The following is a 19,076-nucleotide window of genomic DNA, read 5'->3' on the forward strand; positions in this document are numbered from 1 at the left end:
TCACACAAGATACCTAAATGAATTAGGGCTTCCAAGGCAAACAAGCTTCAAACTCTTGATGAATTATTGATCAAAATGATAAATGAAGAACATGGGGATCCATATATGATGTTTAGAACCAATGTGAACCTTTCCTTGATTGATCTCTTGCCATGAGGGTCTCAAAACCTAGTTGTGAGCTTGGTGGAGCATAGGTGGATGGACACACTACCTACAAAAGAAACAAAGTTATACATAGACATATTTTTGGAATTTTGGTTAGTAAACAAAAGAAAATAAAGTATGATACAATCAAAATGTGCTTGGTGATCTCTCCCAATGCAAACCCAATGAATGTGGGGTAAGGAAGATGCCAAAGTGTGATTCCAAAGTCAATGTAAATGATGAGATAGCATGAGGGGTCTTATGGTCAAAATTGGGGTCTTACTCCTTTCTTCTTTGACCTTTGCAAAGTCTTTTTGTTTCTTCCCTTATCTGCGAGTCCTTATATCCTTTACTGTGCATGAGTTTTAGCTTAATTATTCCAGAGTTTCAACAAGAGACTCTGAATAATTTTTAGGATATTTATGTTCCGAGTAAGGTTTTTTGAGTTAGAATTTTCGCAGCATTTCAGTAGTGTCTCTCCCTCTTTGATAGGATCTTAAGGTCTTATTTATAGGAGAATTAAAATGGAATGAGACTCGTGTGAGTTTTGTGCATTTCTTCTGATATATTGATTTACCCGTGAGAATGACGACATGTGTCCTTTTAGAATAAATTCGTTAGAACCTCTTTCCATGAATCCCTGATTTTGTGAGATTTTCATTGGGAATTCGTTCTGGGTGGAGTGAGTGTGCACTGAGGTACATGTTATATGGGGCCAGTCATGAATTTGATGCTTGAAAATATCTTTTGCTGTGTGCTTCTACTTTCTGACTACTTTTGATGTCCAAATATAATCCTTTTTAATTGTTTACATGTTAATTATGGTTTTTTTACTGTCAGTCGTGGACACTATAAAAAAATGGCCCCTCTGTGTATTTTGCTCCATTAGAAATGTTGTGATTTATTCTGCTTTTGAACTGTTTTCACTTGCACCAATTATACTGTTATTACCTTATACTGCTTACTGTGGTGAAACTTTCTGTCATGTAACTTTCTGGCCATTTAAACTGTTAATTTATGGGTGTGATATTTATAGGACCAGGAAGAATTACATTGCCTAATTTCTATCATGGATTTGCAGGCCATCTCCTATTTCTTATGGAATGTCTGCTTGCTGCTTGGACTGTCATTGTTGATAAGGGACAAACTAGCATTTGGTGCAGGTAGTTTTAATTCTGGTTATGTACATTGTGTGTGGGTGAAAACTTCGTACTGATATGGATGTACTGTCATGGTTGTTTTTGCAGGGCAGTTTGTTGAACTGCAACCAAAGCTCCATACTGATTATTATGGAAGCTCCATCATGCCCTCTTGTTTAGGCTTATGGAAGATGCTGGTTTGAGTGGCTTGTGGTAAACTGAATGAGGTGAGTAAAGTAGATCATGGAAGGTTTACACACGATCTGTCATGAGAGCATTCTCTCTTTTCAACTATGCTTGGAATTAATGCCAAAACATTTGTGATGACAGAGGCTCAAAAGTGTAATGACAGTTTGTAAGATATTTGTAATGTGATACAAATGTTAAGCTCTCTTGTAATTTATTATAGAAATGATGCATATGTAATCATATTTACAATGCTTAAATTTCTTTTAGAATGAATTGGTATGGCATGGCCTAAAGGATTATAGTAACACGGCTTTATTTCCTTATGTTAGTCAATGCGAATGGACACCAAAACTGAATCAAATGACACATGATTTCTATAATGATTCAAAGATAATTATTAATGATAATTAGAACGCAATACTTTATGCTTTAGGGTAATCAAATTAGTTGTTGACTTTGGTCAATTGGTTGACCAAAATGTCAATCAATTGCCAAAGGTTAACTTAGGTAAGTAATTAATATACCATGCTTATAATAAATCTAAAAAATATGGTGTAATGGATGAATCCAAATGATAGCCGAAAGTTGAATTTTAAGCGATCAAAAGGACTTGTATTTGAAAAAATACACCCTTATATTAATGGCTATACCAGGCTTATAGATGGAATTAGTGATAATCAATCCCTAATGTGACTTGAAAAGGGGTCAATGACTATATATCTTATAAGGATATGCACCATAATGAATGAATGAACCAATAACCACCAAATGGATCCCACCCTGACCAGAGGACCCAAAAAGCTTCAAAACATCTAAATGCCTAGAGGCACAGTGGTTTAGGGTTTTGATGCTTGGTCAGGAAAATATTAAGAGGATAACAAAAGCCCTTGTTTACTCATCAAGCAACAACACCGTGTCTTAAATTTGTGCATCATTTTTATTAAAGTGTCTGGACAAAATTTGGGGTGTGACACACTAGAACACTCACTGGCGCAATGACCAATAATGACACACTTGTAGCACTGGAATGAAGTAGGAGTTCCTCCCCCACTTGGCTTCAATCCCTCTCCTGAATGTGTCATACCCCAAAATTCGCCTTACCTTTCACATTGACCATATAGGTCACTAACCATAAACATTTGCATATCATCATAAGCATTCATTTCATCTTCATAAGCATGGTTCAACACAAGGACACATGTGACTTAGATTCATGACTTTGTGCTAGCACCTAGTGGATACTACGGTTCATCAACAATTTGAGGTGAACCAAACAATCAAACCCTCATCTCTTGGTTTATAACATTGGTGGACACTTTCACTTGCATGGTGAATCACTCATCTTGAGGCATTTGATCAAGCATGATCATGCCTTGATCTTTGAGTTTTAGCATACATCTTGTTAACCAGATATCCACTTGGTTTTATACCTCACTTCACTCATGGATCCAGGCTCATTCAAAGTCATCCATTTGCTTCTTGATTCCATGTGTCTTGATGCATGGATTCATTAACACATTCGTACTTCCATTCATCTTCTTTGGCCATTGGTCCATTCTCAGTCAAGGTCGTTCATTCATTGCAATGCATGTTATAATAGTCTTGGATTCATTGATTGTGTCATACATTGCATGATATTGGTTCATAATATGTGTTCGAATTTGAATTTGACTTTGTTTAAATTTCCATGTGAAACCGTACTTGGTCATCTCATTTAGCATAAATGTCCATGTTATTTCATCTTTTTTTTCCAAGTCGATAATTCAAGTTAATCTTTGATAATTCAAATCAATTTTGATAATTCAAATCGACTTTGATTATTCGAATTAATTCTTGATAATTCAAATAAATTTTTGATTTCAATTTAATTTTTAGAATTCTCTCTTTTATTCATTTCATTTTTTGGGGCCAATATTGTTGGTCCATTCATTCATTTTTTCTTCATAACAAAAATTTAACATTTTGCATTGTATCAAGGCCCATGTCCATATCCAACCAAACCAATTATCCAGAGCCCTTAAAATCATAATCCAATCATCATCCATTATCCAATTTCAAATCCATTAAAACCAATATCCATTAAACTATTATTCAATTCCCATAACCCATATTCCAATTCACTATATCCATAGTCCAAACCATAACCAATAGCCATATTTTCAAATTAAGTGAATTACAAAGTTCAGTACACCAAGTGCAATAGCTGAATGAGACAAAAAGAGAAGCAATTGAGAGAACCATTCGCAAGTACACGTAAGCAACAAAAAAATCCCAACGCAGGTTACAACATGAACCAGCTCAAAACGATAAAAAAACAAACCAAAACGGCATGAACAGTAAACGGCAGTCGCAAACTCAGCAAATAGAAACGACAAATCACAGTACAAAAATGCAGAACTCAAAATGCCAAGCTACCAAAACGACGACGCAGTGGGTAAATTCAAAGACCAAAATGCCCAGCTCGTAAACGACAATGCAGTGGAAATAAGTTCAAACCAAAACGCAATGTAACAATCCAAATGCAACAAAACGCAGCATTCCAAGTTCGCACGCACAAACGCAGCTAGCTTCAAAACAAATAGAGGATTTAACAGTTACCAACGTTCAACCGATTCTTCACTAAGAGATGTTAACGGAACCTTGACTCCGTGAAGGTTCAATCCTTATATATATCTCCCTCATCATCATTCATCGGATTCAGAAAAATCATAACCGAAATTAAGATCTCCATCTTCCACAACCTTCAACCTCTTCTAGAATCTTCTTCCTCTCCCATCAATAACACACCGCTTCTTGAATCTTCGTCGGAAACTTCTTTCTTCCTTCTTCTTCCCGAGAGAGCCACAACTCACCACCACCATTTTCCTCCACCTGCATAACAAAATCATAATCGCAGCAGAGAAAAGTGCTTCTTCTTCCTCTTGGATGAACTATTCGTTGCTTGCACAAACTGACCAAACTCTGCAAATCCACAACCAACTTTCGATCCACATCGAGCCTTCAATCTTCAAACTCAATCCAAATAACAACAACGCAACACACAGGAGAGAAGCAGAAGATTATCGCGAAGAGGAGCTAAAAGTTCGAGTCGGTAACTTGGTTTCTGTTTCGGTCATCACTAACCTTTTCACCGCGCTGAGAGTCGCCGGGGAAGGAAAGAGTTCAGAAGAACACCCTAACGCGAAGACGAAGGTTTCATTGGGATTCTTACATCCTCATCACCAGAGCTAACAGGATCCTCTCGTCTTCATTGGTAGGTCGTTTCCTTTCATGTTTTCTTAGGATTATTGCTAGATCGTCTTTCGTAATGCGGTAACGAGGATCCTTCCGATTTCTGGCTCGGAAGTAATTGTAGGCTTGGAATTGGGGGTAGTCTCTCTCAATTTCAACTGGTGAGGAGTGATAGGTCAGGATGTGTAGAGGTAAGTGGTAAATAAGGAGACGAGTAGTTTTTGTTGGGAGGTGGCGGCTGTGGTGGTGAGGTCCCGTCGCCGCCGTGAGGGAGTTCGGTGCGGTGGTATGTGTTCCAATACAGTGGTGTTTTGAGTAAGATATTGGGCGTTAAGCCCAATTCCGACCTGGTACTAGAGATGGCAAATGAATGGATTGCATTGTTTATTGTTTATGAATGGATAAAAACAATCCATCGATCCATTAATAATAAATTAAAGTTTCCTTAAAAATATTCAATCTAATTCATCAATTAATAAAAAGAATTACATTCAATCCATCCGTTAATATTTTTTTAATGGATGGATATTCATCCATCCAAAAAAAATAATTTAAATATTTTATTTAATTTTTTTAATCATTCATATTTAAAATATTTTAAATTTTAAATTTTGATAAAATAATTTTTTTAAATATAATTCCATAATGAGTAGTAATATTGTCTTTTTATTAACACTTTCATAAATTTTATTTTATATCTAAAATACTTATTAAAATTAAAATGCAAACGCAACAAATTCAAAATTTATGTCGAATTCATTTTGTGTTTCCATAATAAATTTGAATACTTTGCCATCGAAATAAGTGTTCATGTGAAATATATATATATATATATATATATATATATATATATATATATATATATATATATATATATATATATATATATATATATATATATATATATATATATATACTTCTTAAAAAAAATTATTTGACCATAAATAACTTGTTACTTGAATTTGTAGAATGAAAAGTGAAAAACATCACATTATATTATTATTAAATCGATTAAGTAGTTCAATTATACAACTAATATTAGTTCTAAGATAATATAGAAATTGTTTCTATCTAAAGATCATGATTCACCAAAATATTCTCTTGTTGAACATTGTTGAACATTCTAAAGATGGGCATTCCACTGGTAGCTCCCATAATTAAACATGCATTATTAAACTTGAATCACCTATCATATAATTTTCACCAAATAATTTCAAATCACCACCTCTAAAATGAAAAACCTCAACATCAAAAGAGGTAAAATACTAATAAATCTAGCATATAATTTTCAGCAAAGTTGAATCATCAATCATATAATTTTCACCAAACAAGTGGGATTAAAAAAAAATTGGTTATCGAAAGAGGTAAAATACCAATACATCATTTTACTAATAAAATTCTAATAGTTCAAGCATTCAAACTTCAAGTTATAAAATCTTTGTAGAATGTTCTCCCAAAATAAATCACATCTTCAACTAACTTCATGTTATAGAAAAGAAGGATGAAAGGTCCTCAACAAAATCGGGTCCATCAAAATCAAATGCCCCTACAAAAGAGATCAAAGTACAAAACAATTAAACATACATTACTTATAAAAGAAGATAAATGAAAAAAAAACACAAATAGAAAGATTGTAGATACTAACCTGGAGTTCCATAAAGTCAATCATGTGTACACAATAATGCTTCAACATTTTCAGGTATAAGAGCACTTTCATACTTGTTAAGTATACTTCCACCTATACTAAATGTTGATTCTGATGCAACTGTAGTAATTGGAATGCTAAAAGGTCACGTGCCAATATAGAAAGTTTGGGATATTTACCCTCATTTGCTTTCCAATATTGCAAAACATCCAAATTAGCATATTCCTCATTGTTAATTTTTTTTTCATTCAAATAAGTTTCCAAATCAGACTCATTTTTTGATGGTTCACACAATTTACTTTCGTAAGTCCCAAAATTCTGTAAGTCATTTGAGGGAATGTTTGGACTACCTCTAATTGACCTTTGTGAAGATGAAACGGTTGTCTCATTTGAGGACTTGAGATATTCTTGAAAAAAAGCTTTCAACTTATCTAAAATCAACTTTGCAACTTGTACTCCCTCACTACCTAACAACCTCACATAGCACCACTCAACAAACTGCAACTTATATCTAGGATCTAAGATGACAGCAAATGATAGAACAACACTATAAGAATTCCAATATTTATCAAAAAAAAATTCCATTCTTCTAGCCACGCAACATAATTGATTTTGTTTTTCAAACTCACTATGATCAACACATTCAACTTCCTTGATTTTCATATGAATTCTCCACACACCACTAAAATAGAGGTTGGCGGTTGGATAAGTGCTACCCGAAAGAAAACTGTGATATCATAAAATGGCTTCAAAAAATCAGTTATGGTCTTTACCTCATCCCACTCCTCGTTTGATAAATAATCAAAGTAGGGATCAATATCACTTAGGAGGGTAAAACCTTCTCGTTGACCTATATTAGTCTCAAGCATCAGATAAGTGGAATTCTACCTAATAGGCAAGTCTTGACGAACTTGCTTAGAAGTCACATTTGAGAGTTGCTCTAAATAAGATGCAAACTTTAACTTTCGAGCCTCTGAGCCTCTTATATATTTCACACACAATCTAATTTTATCCAAAGATCTATCTATCACCTTTAAACCATCATGAACAATTAAGTTTAAGATGTGTGTTCCACATCTAACATGAAAATATGTTCCTTCAGCTATCAATCCTAATCCTGATAATAAATGTTCCTTCAATATATTCACCATAACATCATTGTTAGATGCATTGTCTAAAGTAATTGTGAATATTTTTTTCTTAATACCCCGCTCCTTTAACAAACTTATTAACTTCTCAGCCAAATTAAAACCGCTGTGAGGTGGTGGACAATGAATGAAGAATAATACTTTTTTCTCTAACTCCCAATTCCTATTAACAAAATGTGCAGTCAAAACCATATATTGATTTGTATGTATTGCAGACCATAAATCGGATGTTAAACATTTTTTTCCTGGAATTGACTGTTAATAGGATTTTAATTTTTCTTTTTCTTTTCTATACACCTTAAGAACATCGAACTTTTCAGTGTTTCTAGAGTAGACCTAGAATCACCTATCAAAGTCCGATGTTCTTAAGGTGTATAGAAAAGAAAAAGAAAAATTAAAATCCTATTTACAGTCAATTCTAGGAAAATATTGTTTAACATCCGATTTATGGTCTGCAATAAATACAAATCAATATATGGTTTTGACTGCACATTTTGTTAATAGGAATTGGGAGTTAGAGAAAAAAGTATTATCCTTCATTCATTGTCCACCACCTCACAGCGGTTTTAATTTGGCTGAGAAGTTAATAAGTTTGTTAAAGGAGTGAGGTATTGAGAAAAAAATATTCACAATTACTTTAGACAATGCATTTAACAATGATGTTATGGTGAATATATTGAAGAAACATTTATTATCAGGATTAGGATTGATAGCTGAAGGAACATATTTTCATGTTAGATGTGGAGCACACATCTTAAACTTAATTGTTCATGATGGTTTAAAGGTGATAGATGGATCTTTGGATAAAATTAGATTGCGTGTGAAATATATAAGAGGCTCAGAGGCTCGAAAGTTAAAGTTTGCATCTTGTTTAGAGCAACTCTCAAATGTGACTTCTAAGCAAGTTCGTCAAGACTTGCCTATTAGGTGGAATTCCACTTATCTGATGCTTGAGACTGTTATAGGTCAACGAGAAACTTTTACCCTCCTAAGTGATATTGATCCCTACTTTGATTGTTTATCAAACGAGGAGTGGGATGAGGTAAAAAGCATAGCTGATTTTTTGAAGCCATTTTATGATATCGCAGATTTTTTTTCGGGTAGCAGTTATCCAACCGCCAACCTCTATTTTAGTGATGTGTGGAGAATTCATATGAAAATCAAGGAAGTTGCATGTGTTGATCATAGTGAGTTTGAAAAACAAAATCAATTATGTTGTGTGGCTAGAAGAATGGAGAAAAAATTTGATAAATATTGGAATTCTCATAGTGTTGCTCTATCATTTGTTGTCATCTTAGATCCTAGATATAAGTTGCAGTTTGTTGAGTGGTGCTATGTAAGGTTGTTAGGTAGTGAGGGAGTACAAGTTGCAAAGTTGATTTTAGATAAGTTGAAAGCTTTTTTTCAAGAATATCTCAAGTCCTCAAATGAGACAACCACTTCATCTTCACAAAGGTCAATTAGAGGTAGTCCAAACATTCCCTCAAATGACTTACAGAATTTTGGGACTTACGAAAGTAAATTGTGTGAACCATCAAAAAATGTGTCTGATTTGGAAACTTATTTGAATGAAAAAAAAAATTAACCATGAGGAATATGCTGATTTGGATGTTTTGCAGTATTGGAAAGCAAATGAGGGTAAATATCCCAAACTTTCTATATTGGAACGTGACCTTTTGAGCATTCCAATTACTACAGTTGCATCAGAATCAACATTTAGTATAGGTGGACGTATACTTGACAAGTATCGAAGTGCTCTTATACCTGAAAATGTTGAAGCATTATTGTGTACACATGATTGGCTTTATGGAACTCCAGGTTAGTATCTACAATCTCTCTATTTGTGTTTTTTTTTCATTTATCTTCTTTTATAATTAATGTATGTTTAATTATTTTGTACTTTGATTCTCTTTTGTAGCGGCATTTGATTTTGATGGACCCGATTTTGTTGATGACCTTTCATCCTTCTTTTCTATAACATGAAGTTACTTGAAGATGTGATTTATTTTGGGAGAATATTCTAGAAAGATTTTATAACTTGAAGTTTGAATGCTTGAACTATTAGAATTTTATTAGTAAAATGATGTATTGGTATTTTACCTCTTCCGATAACCAATTTTTTTTTAATCCCACTTGTTTGGTGAAAATTATATGATTGATGATTCAACTTTGCTGAAAATTATATGCTAGATTTATTAGTATTTTACCTCTGTTGATGTTGAGGTTTTTCATTTTAGAGGTGGTGATTTGGAATTATTTGGTGAAAATTATATGATAGGTGATTCTAGTTTAGTAATGCATGTTTAATTATGGGAGCTACCAGTGGAATGTCCATCTTTAGAATGTTCAACAATGTTCAACAAGAGAATATTTTGGTGAATCATGATCTTTAGATAAAAATAATTTCTATATTATCTTAGAACTAATATTAGTTGTATAATTGAACTATATATATATATATATATATATATATATATATATATATATATATATTTCACATGAACACTTTTATTTCGATGGTAAAGTATTGGAATTTATTATGAAAACACAAAATGAATTCGACATAAATTTTGAATTTGTTGTGTTTGCATTTTAGTTTTAATAAGTATTTTAGATATAAAATAAAATTTATCAAAGTGTTAATAAAAAGATAATATTACTACTCATTATGGAATTATATTTTAAAAAATTATTTTACCAAAATTAAAAATTAAAAATATAAATTATTATAAAAATTAAATAAAATATTTAAATTATTTTTTTTGGAAGGATGGATATCCATCCATTAAAAAAATGTTAACGGATGGATTGGATGAATTTTTTATTAATGGGTGGATTGGATTGAATATTTTTAAGGAAGCTTTAATGAATTGTTAATGGATTAATGGATTGTTTTGATCCATTCATGAGCAATCTGATCCATATCTATCCAATCCATCCATTTTGCCACCCCTAGTCTCACTCACTCCCTTGTCCACTAGTGCACCCCCTGTATGGGCTTAAGGAACTAGTTCAGACCCATGCTGATTTAGATGATTGAATTACTGTTTAGAGACTAATTATGGTTTAGAATCAATTTGAGATAATTAGTTTTAGAGTTTAATCTTAGTTAATATTAGGATTAGATAATATTAGGATTAAGTTTTTTAGAATTAAGATTAGCATTAGTTTATGACTTGTTAGATTTGAAGTAATTTTAATCTTGATTTTGGTTTGTTAATTGTTTAATATTTTAGAATTTAATCTTTGTTAATATTTTAGAATTTAATCTTTCTTAATAGTTTTAGAATTTAATTTAGATAATTTGTTTTAGAATTTATTTTGATATTGTTTTCTATCTTAGAATTTCACTTGATTTTGATAATTTGGTGATTGTTTTGACTTTTAGAATTTGATTTTGATTAACTTTGATCTAACTTCTATCTTTACTATTCCGCATCTAATTCTTTAATTTCCGCATTCTAACTTCTAACTTTTAATTTCTGCATCTAACTTCTAACATTTAATTTTGTCATTTCCTTTATGTTGCTTTATTTTGCTTTATATTCCACATTGTACATTTTTCACCTTCATTCTAAAATGAAATTAAAAATGGTTAAGACTTAAAAAAGACAATAATTCCTATGCATGGAAAGGACGATGGACAAAGGATTTAGGGACTTCTCATTAGGACCCTTGCATTTGGACTTGGACTTGTGTGATTGACCAATGCGACTTAGAGTTTCCGAGGATTTGTAATGTTTCATTGCAAGAATGGAATGCATTCATGGCACTACTCGAGGGAGACTTAATTTGTATTTCCATTATCTGATTGTTAGTTTAGGACACAATTCCACACACAAGGCTTTCTCTTGGGCTACCTGACAATAAGACCTTTTATTTCCTACACTCCCTTGTGCTTTACATTTACCCCCCTCCTTTTTCAGATGTATGCTTTTACTTGCTTTCCTTATCTTTATTATTGCTTGATAGTTATTCCTTAGGCATTAAGAGTGATCACTATTTCAAAATCAATAAGCAAACCCTTGATCCAACGTCAAGCGGTCTTTTTTCAAAATAAAACTCAAAAACAAAATAAGATACGATTAGGATTTTATGTCACGACCCTTAAGTGGTAAAGAAGGGATGAGAATGGATCTTTCCTACACTCGTTCTGAATGCTTCGAACACAAGATGTTTGGCTTGGTAGTTCGAGGTATTCACCTTTATTCATAGTCTTTAGTGCAATCCAAAATCAATAACACCTTTCTCAAAACCTAAAAACAATTCAACACATTCAAACCTTTTGTTTGAGCCTTGGGGTGACGCAATCGAAAACCCTTCTTCAAGGTAATAAAATCAACCAAACAAACAAACCATTTAAACCCACGAACTACGGGGATCTGGTTTCTCGCTTCAACAAGTGGGCATACGTAGGCACGAGGACCCAATCCTTGGCGAGCACACTAATTTAAAATCTACCTCCACTTCGCGAACCTTTAGCAAGCAAACATTCGATAAACAACATCCATTCAAGCGTAAACATCCTAGATGGTTCACATGGAGTACCATGGATGTGAGGGGTGCTAATACCTTCCCCTTACATAACCGACTTCCCAACCTGTTCGTGGTTGCAATGACCATTATTTAAGGTTTTCTTGATATTTTCCCTTTCCTTTGGAATAAATAAAAACCGATGGCGACTCTTGATTTTCTGCGTAACGACAGTAGGAAAATGGTTAGAAAAACAAGCAAGCACCGATAGTGTTTCACACACATGTCATGTACTGGGGAATAAACAACATGTCAAAAACCTGTTCGGACGGACCGACCTGCTCTGATACTACTATGTATCACCCTAAACTCCACATACAATTTAATATGTAATTTAATTAAACAAAATGCAACCATCCAGGGTGTCATGCAAATCAAACATAGCATGCTCTGTAACACAAGTTATAACATAACAATTTAGAACAGGTCATCGCATGTTCAGCTTCACTTAGGGTATCATCTCAGCAGAGTCATTATTAAATAAAATAAACACAATATTGCAACCCATGCCATTTAGACTCATAAACCTCAACCTTCATAACACAACTAATGAGTTATATTATTCAACTCACAACAACTTTGAGATCTCAACGAAACATAAATAGTAACTTCAACAAAATAAAACAAGTGAAATAAACATTCTCAGCCCGATGTTACATGATCAGAGCAAGGTCCTACTAAAAAAATGACAAACTAATGGAAGTCACTCTAAGAGCTATCTTCCACTTACTTCAACAATGCTACTCCTAAGTATATGCACAGCGCCCGTGTAAAGGAAACACTCAAATAGAAGGGGTGAGAATACATATTCAATATAACAGGCATATATTGCAAGGTAGGATATCAATACAGAGCATAATATACAAAATCTCAAATCAGAGTATATCAATTCCATTTGCACACCAATTCATCAATCAGAACTCATTAATCATTCACAACTCATTCATAGTATATCTTATCACAATCTCACACCCAAACTCATTAATCAATCATGACTCATTCATATTATATCTCATCATAATCTCTCACCCAAACTCATTAGTCAATCACAACTCAACAATTATGAATCAACTCATTTATGCAATGCAACTTTATGCATATGCATGTGGTACCATATCATCAAAAGGTTCCTTAGTGAACCGGTTTCAACCTACTCGAACCCCAAGTCCACCCTGCTAGGATTCAGGACAAGTCACTAATCCACCCTGCTCGGAATGCAACTTCCCTCTTTCATCAATAACAACGACGTCATGAATGCATGTTGAAACATGTTAATGAAAAAACAAAATAATGTTTAAAGTCCCCTTCCGATAATAAACTAAGTATGCATTGACCTAAAAATGATTGTCCTCCCTACTCGAACTGTTATTCACCAATCACATCAACAACATCAATATTATCCTCAACTTTATATAACAACATCATCGTAATCATCATCAACATCATACGCAAAAACATCATAATCATCATCGGCATCATAACAACATCATCAACTATCATGCTCACACAACATCACATAATTATCATAACTTACAACATCATCAATATTCATCATATACATTGTTAACAAATTATAATTAATATTCTCAAACATCATAACATCATTATAAGATAACATCTATAATTACACATAATTATCGTCAATTATTCATGTTATCACGACACAACCGCCCATGAAACTAATTCCATTTTCTGTAAAATTGTGTTAGATTTCAAGAGCTTCAAACATCAATTCATTTGGAATTACGGATCAAATGTTATGGCCAAAACCATCAAACAGTGCAACAAAAGACAAAACATGCATTCTGCCAGAATGAAGTCGGCCCAAAGCTCAAATTTATCGATACATCCTACTGTTTTTCTTAAAACACGTTATTCTTGTGGTTTGGAGTCGACTCCAAATACGTATGGGTCGACTCCAACTATTGTTTTAGCAACAAAAAAAACTATCAAATTTATCCAATTTCCTACTATTATAGCACCTTAAACTCATATATTACTCCATGGGTTCATGAATGAACAACATATTATGATAATATCATCATGCTCATCATCTCTAAATCACCATTAATACACTTAAGGTCACAACCTTCAAACATCCATCAATAACAAATTTTCATACATATAGAATTAAGGTAAATCAAATATATTTTCAGTCACATAATCATCATATAACAACTATCAAAACATCACAATTCAAAATTATGAATCAAAACACCAAACCCTTAGGAAGTTAAGGGTCCCTCCATCTACCCTTCATGCTTTAACACCCATTAGAGAAGCATATTTCCCTCCTTACCTTGTGATTCTAGCAAAAGCAAGCAATGTATATGGTCTCCTCTCCCAAAGCTCCAGCTCTCCTCTTGTTTTTCTCTTTGCCCTAGCTCTTTCTTTCTTTTTGCCTCTTTGCCTCTTTTCACTTGTTGTACGTACTGATGAAACTCTTTTCACGTAACTCTCTTTTTAAATAAAAACCTAATTCCCTCATTAGAATATTCCTACCTTAGCCTCACATTCTTCCTTAATTCCCACCTTGTCCTCAATATCTATACAAACTCCTTTTGTTTGCCTTGATCTCACTATTTTATTTAAACAATTTAATTAAAATACTTTTTATTCTAATTATCAATATTCTAAGTATTTTCTAAATAGTTTCTATCAACTCCAACTAGTCACAACTTATTCTCTACCCTCTTATTTATCTATTCATACATAATAATTAAATAAGACATATATAAATCACAAAGAAATCACAATTAACTTAACTAAAATAATTTAATAAAAATTTGGTTGTTACAACCCTCCCCCTCTTGAATAATTTTCACCCTCGAAAATTTCTTAAGCGCATTGGAACACTCATTGGCGCAAAAGACCAATAACACAACCCCTGTAGCACTATAGCTGAAGCTAGCTGAAATATGCCCATTGAACTCAGGAGAAGGGAAACAGAGAAACGAGTAAGGGAATCAGTTATAAAAGGGGAAAGTATTAGCACCCCTCACATCCATTGTACTGCATGGGAACCATTTTGAATGCTCTTGCTTGGAAGAGTATTATAATCTTCATGTACCTGTAGAAAAAAAAGGGTTAATAAAAGGGAGTGCTCGAAGAGGATTGTGGCCCTCATGCCTACTTATTCTCATTGCGCAACCTGGATTTGAGAATGGGCCTTGGGGGTGCAACCTGGATTTGAGAGTGTGGAAAGCACATAGAGAGCCCAAGCCCAAATGCCAATGAACAAAAATAGAAAGGGAACATTCAGAACACGCTCGCCTCTTTCGAATTGAATTAACACTGTCTCCGCCGCGCCGGCATCTCCTCCGATGGCGGTGGAGAATCCAGAATCCTCAACTACCTACATCACTCTGCTCACTACTTCATCACAAGCTCAAAAGTGGAAGTGGAATGTCCAGAAACTCAAAGAAGAAACTGGATCAAAGCGATCAGATGAAGAACCTTAAGCTTCAGAAATAAAATTAAATGATGATGGTGAGCTTCTTTCAGCAATTGGATGAAGGCTTATGCTCTCTTAAGGGTCCTCTATACTCTGGTAATCTCGTCTTGAAGAACGAATGAAGATGAAGCTTCGGGCACAGTGGCTCTGGTGACTTTAATAAGAAGATGAACTCGGCCTTGGTTCCAGTAAGTTATCTCTCTCACTATCCTCTTCTCCTACTCTCCTCCTTTTGAATTTATATGGAAATCAGTGAGGGTATTGAGAGATTCAGAAGTTTGGTGTAGTCTATTTATGAATTCTGGGATCGAGGGATAGATTAGGGAGGATTCCAATTTGCCAAGGTAACTTTAGGTGTTTTTTTATCCTTCCCTGAAGCTTAAATATGAGGTTATATATATAAGAGAGTGAGTGAGGGTGAGGTGATAAAATTGAGAAGAATTTGTGAGTGAAATACGTGAGAAAAAGAATTTGTGAGTGAAATACGTGAGCAAGTGTAGTTGCATTAGGTTTTGTCTGTAGTGAGGTGGAAGTGGTCCTCTCTTCATTTTATTTTGAGCTAGATTTAAAGGCCTTATTATGAATTAGTCGTGTTAAGTGAAGTTAGTGTAATGAGTTTCTATTGTTAGTTTTGAAAATTAATTAACTGAACTCTTTAACCAGTTTGTTTCACTTTGAAATATGCTAGGAAATTGTAATGGCTGTGGGATGGAATTGGACTCGAATTTCTCTATCATTCAAAAGATGCTACTCTGCTATATGCTACTTGCCTTTCTATGTTAAAATGAGCCAACTATATTAGTGTACTATGATCTTATTTTGAACTCTGCTAATTACTGGCTTGATTAGTAAAATTCCTTGGGCCTTGAAACATTATGGTAAAAGCCTTGTATGTGAAGGCCATTAATGCTTAACTGAGATGGTTGTGCTGCAAAATTGAAACAGGATGGTAATGTATGGCAAGGTCTGTTGTTGGTTCGATTGTGTCACTGCAAGTTTGGAAGGATAATGGATGTTGCTGCTGACTTGTGATGCATTGTAATTTTTGTTAGCTTGTTTGTTGTTTTATTGCAGGTGAGTGTGATAGGTTGCTTGATCGCACCGAATTACACCGTATTTTTGACTCGGATTTCACATGTTTATTAGGACTTTATCATCATTTTATTTGTATTATGCTCTCTTTTCTCTTGTTTTCAGATATTTAGCACTTTCAGACTCTTTTGGAAGAAACGAAGCAAAAAGACCTAAAATTAGGGTTTTTCGACGAAATTACACACATGGCGTTGCACATGGCGGCCGCTATAGGGGAAGCCATGAGTCACCAGCCCTCATCCAGGAGGTAACCGCCACGTTCCCATGATTCACCCCATTTACACACATGGCGGGCGTCATGAAGGGATGGCGGGCACCACCTTTAGAAATCACGTTCCCACTAAAGCCCACTAAGGAGAAGTTGGAGGGCACCATGGTCTTTACAAACTGCTGAGAATCTCTATAAATAGCTCATTTCATTTCGTTTTCTATCATCCAACTTAGTTTTACAACACTAAGCATATAGTTATCATTTGTAATAGCGATAATCCGTCACATCGGGGGGTTATCGCACCATTGTGAGATTGAGTTAGGACACTTCGAGTTGCTGTCGTCTTTAGCTTCAGGAGTCGGAGGTTTATTTTTGTATCAAAATCGAAGCTTCCGTTTGGAGCAGGTTCTTATTTATCGCTCTACTTTATTCATTTCCCGCATTGCTTTTACTTTATTTATTTCCCGCATCGCTTTTATTTTATTTATTTCCCGCATCGCTTTTATTTTATTTATTTCCCGCATCGCTTTTACTTTGTTTATTTCCCGCATCGCTTTTACTTTATTTATTTTCCGCACTCGCTTTTATTTTATTTATTTTCCGCACTCGCTTTACTTTATTTATTTTACGCACTTTACTCGCTCTTTACGCCTCACATTCTAAAACAAACTTTTCATCAAGATTAACACCATTATGTTTGTTTACGTTACCATGTCTGGCTAAATATTTTAAAGGTTAGAATGTAAGGATCGCGGTTAAAGTAATGTTTCACATATTGAAATCTGTAGAAATACTTTAAAGGTTGTTTTGATTTTTAACTTGAGTTTTCTAAAACAAACTTGGTTAGTTTTAACTATACGAGGAGTGCGAAAGCACCCTGGCGTAATAACCAGGAATCTTTATCACTTTAAGGAAAAGTTATTTTGGAAATTGTTTTCGAACGTGTTGATAGGTTTAAAATCAGTAAACTCATTGGGTACACTTTCCAAACCAAAATCACTTTTCAACTAAGTTTACGGATCTCATTTCTTAAAAATAGGTTTACTACTTTAGCGTTCTACGCACCTTTTATAAGTGACAATAAAAGGCCTTAATTTAAGGGTAAACTCGGTTCTGAATACGCGAAAGCGACAGTTCCTATTAAATGGATTATTTTCAAGAGTAGAAAATATTGCCTCATAAGTAGTTCTATTTAGACAATCGAAACATCACTTAACTGACGTGAATTACATTCAACCTGTCTTTACCTGCATTTATTATTTACCATTATTTTGCAAACCAAATATCTCTTTTATACCGCCTTAGATAAACACCATAACGATAGTATTCGATAGATTGACGATTGGTCTATGTCGGATCGATATTCTTTTATATTACTTTGACGTTATTCGTGCACTTGCGAATCCAAGCGATCAATCACTGCAAACATCCTCTAAAGGTGGCACTCAACTAGACTAAAACTAAAGCCTAATTTTCAAGAATAATTCAAGCAATTATCTATATGATTGGACTACTTGACAAGTCTTGAAAGAGAGCAATTATGAAAGCTTGCCCTATCGCATATGAGTGAACAATACATTATGAAATTACAAGGGTTTTCTCCTAAACTTGTACAGAAAAATTACACACACACACACACACACACACATATACGCACGCACACATATTAAAACATGTCTTAAAGCCTATTTTTCTTAAAGAATTATTCTTAAAAATGTTTTAAAATCATGTTAGTTGAATTAGGAATTGTCTAAATTTTTTTGGACAAAGTTTGTATTATCCAATCGATTGGCACTTATACCCAATCGATTGGGATAGTTCAAAAACTATCCTTAAACGTTTGGGATAGTGTCTTAATGAATGACAATGGCTTTATATCCTTTCTTTCCTTTTAATGAATGACAATGTCTTAATGAATGATATTGTCTTAATGCTTCTTTGAAAAGGGAAGTTTTGGTTGGTGTTTTTTTAAAGGTTTTAAGGTGGGTTGTAAAGGATTGGAGGTGTCTCAAATTCGGTATGTTGGCAATATGGTGTGTAAGACCTCAATTTTGACCCTAAGATCCCTCATGCAATTTCATCATAAGCATTAGCATAAGGATCATACCTTGACATCCTCTTTACCCCTCTTTCATTGGGTTTGTTTTGGGAGAGATCACCAAGCACTTTGTGATTATATCATACTTGTATATTATCATTTTTACTAACCAAAATACAAAAATATGTCTTTGCATTTGCCTAACTCTTTTATAGGTAGGGCATGATCTCCATTTGATCTATCAAGTCCATA

The sequence above is a fragment of the Lathyrus oleraceus genome, chromosome 3 (genome assembly GCF_024323335.1).
Source record: "Lathyrus oleraceus cultivar Zhongwan6 chromosome 3, CAAS_Psat_ZW6_1.0, whole genome shotgun sequence".
Lineage (NCBI taxonomy): Eukaryota > Viridiplantae > Streptophyta > Magnoliopsida > Fabales > Fabaceae > Lathyrus > Lathyrus oleraceus.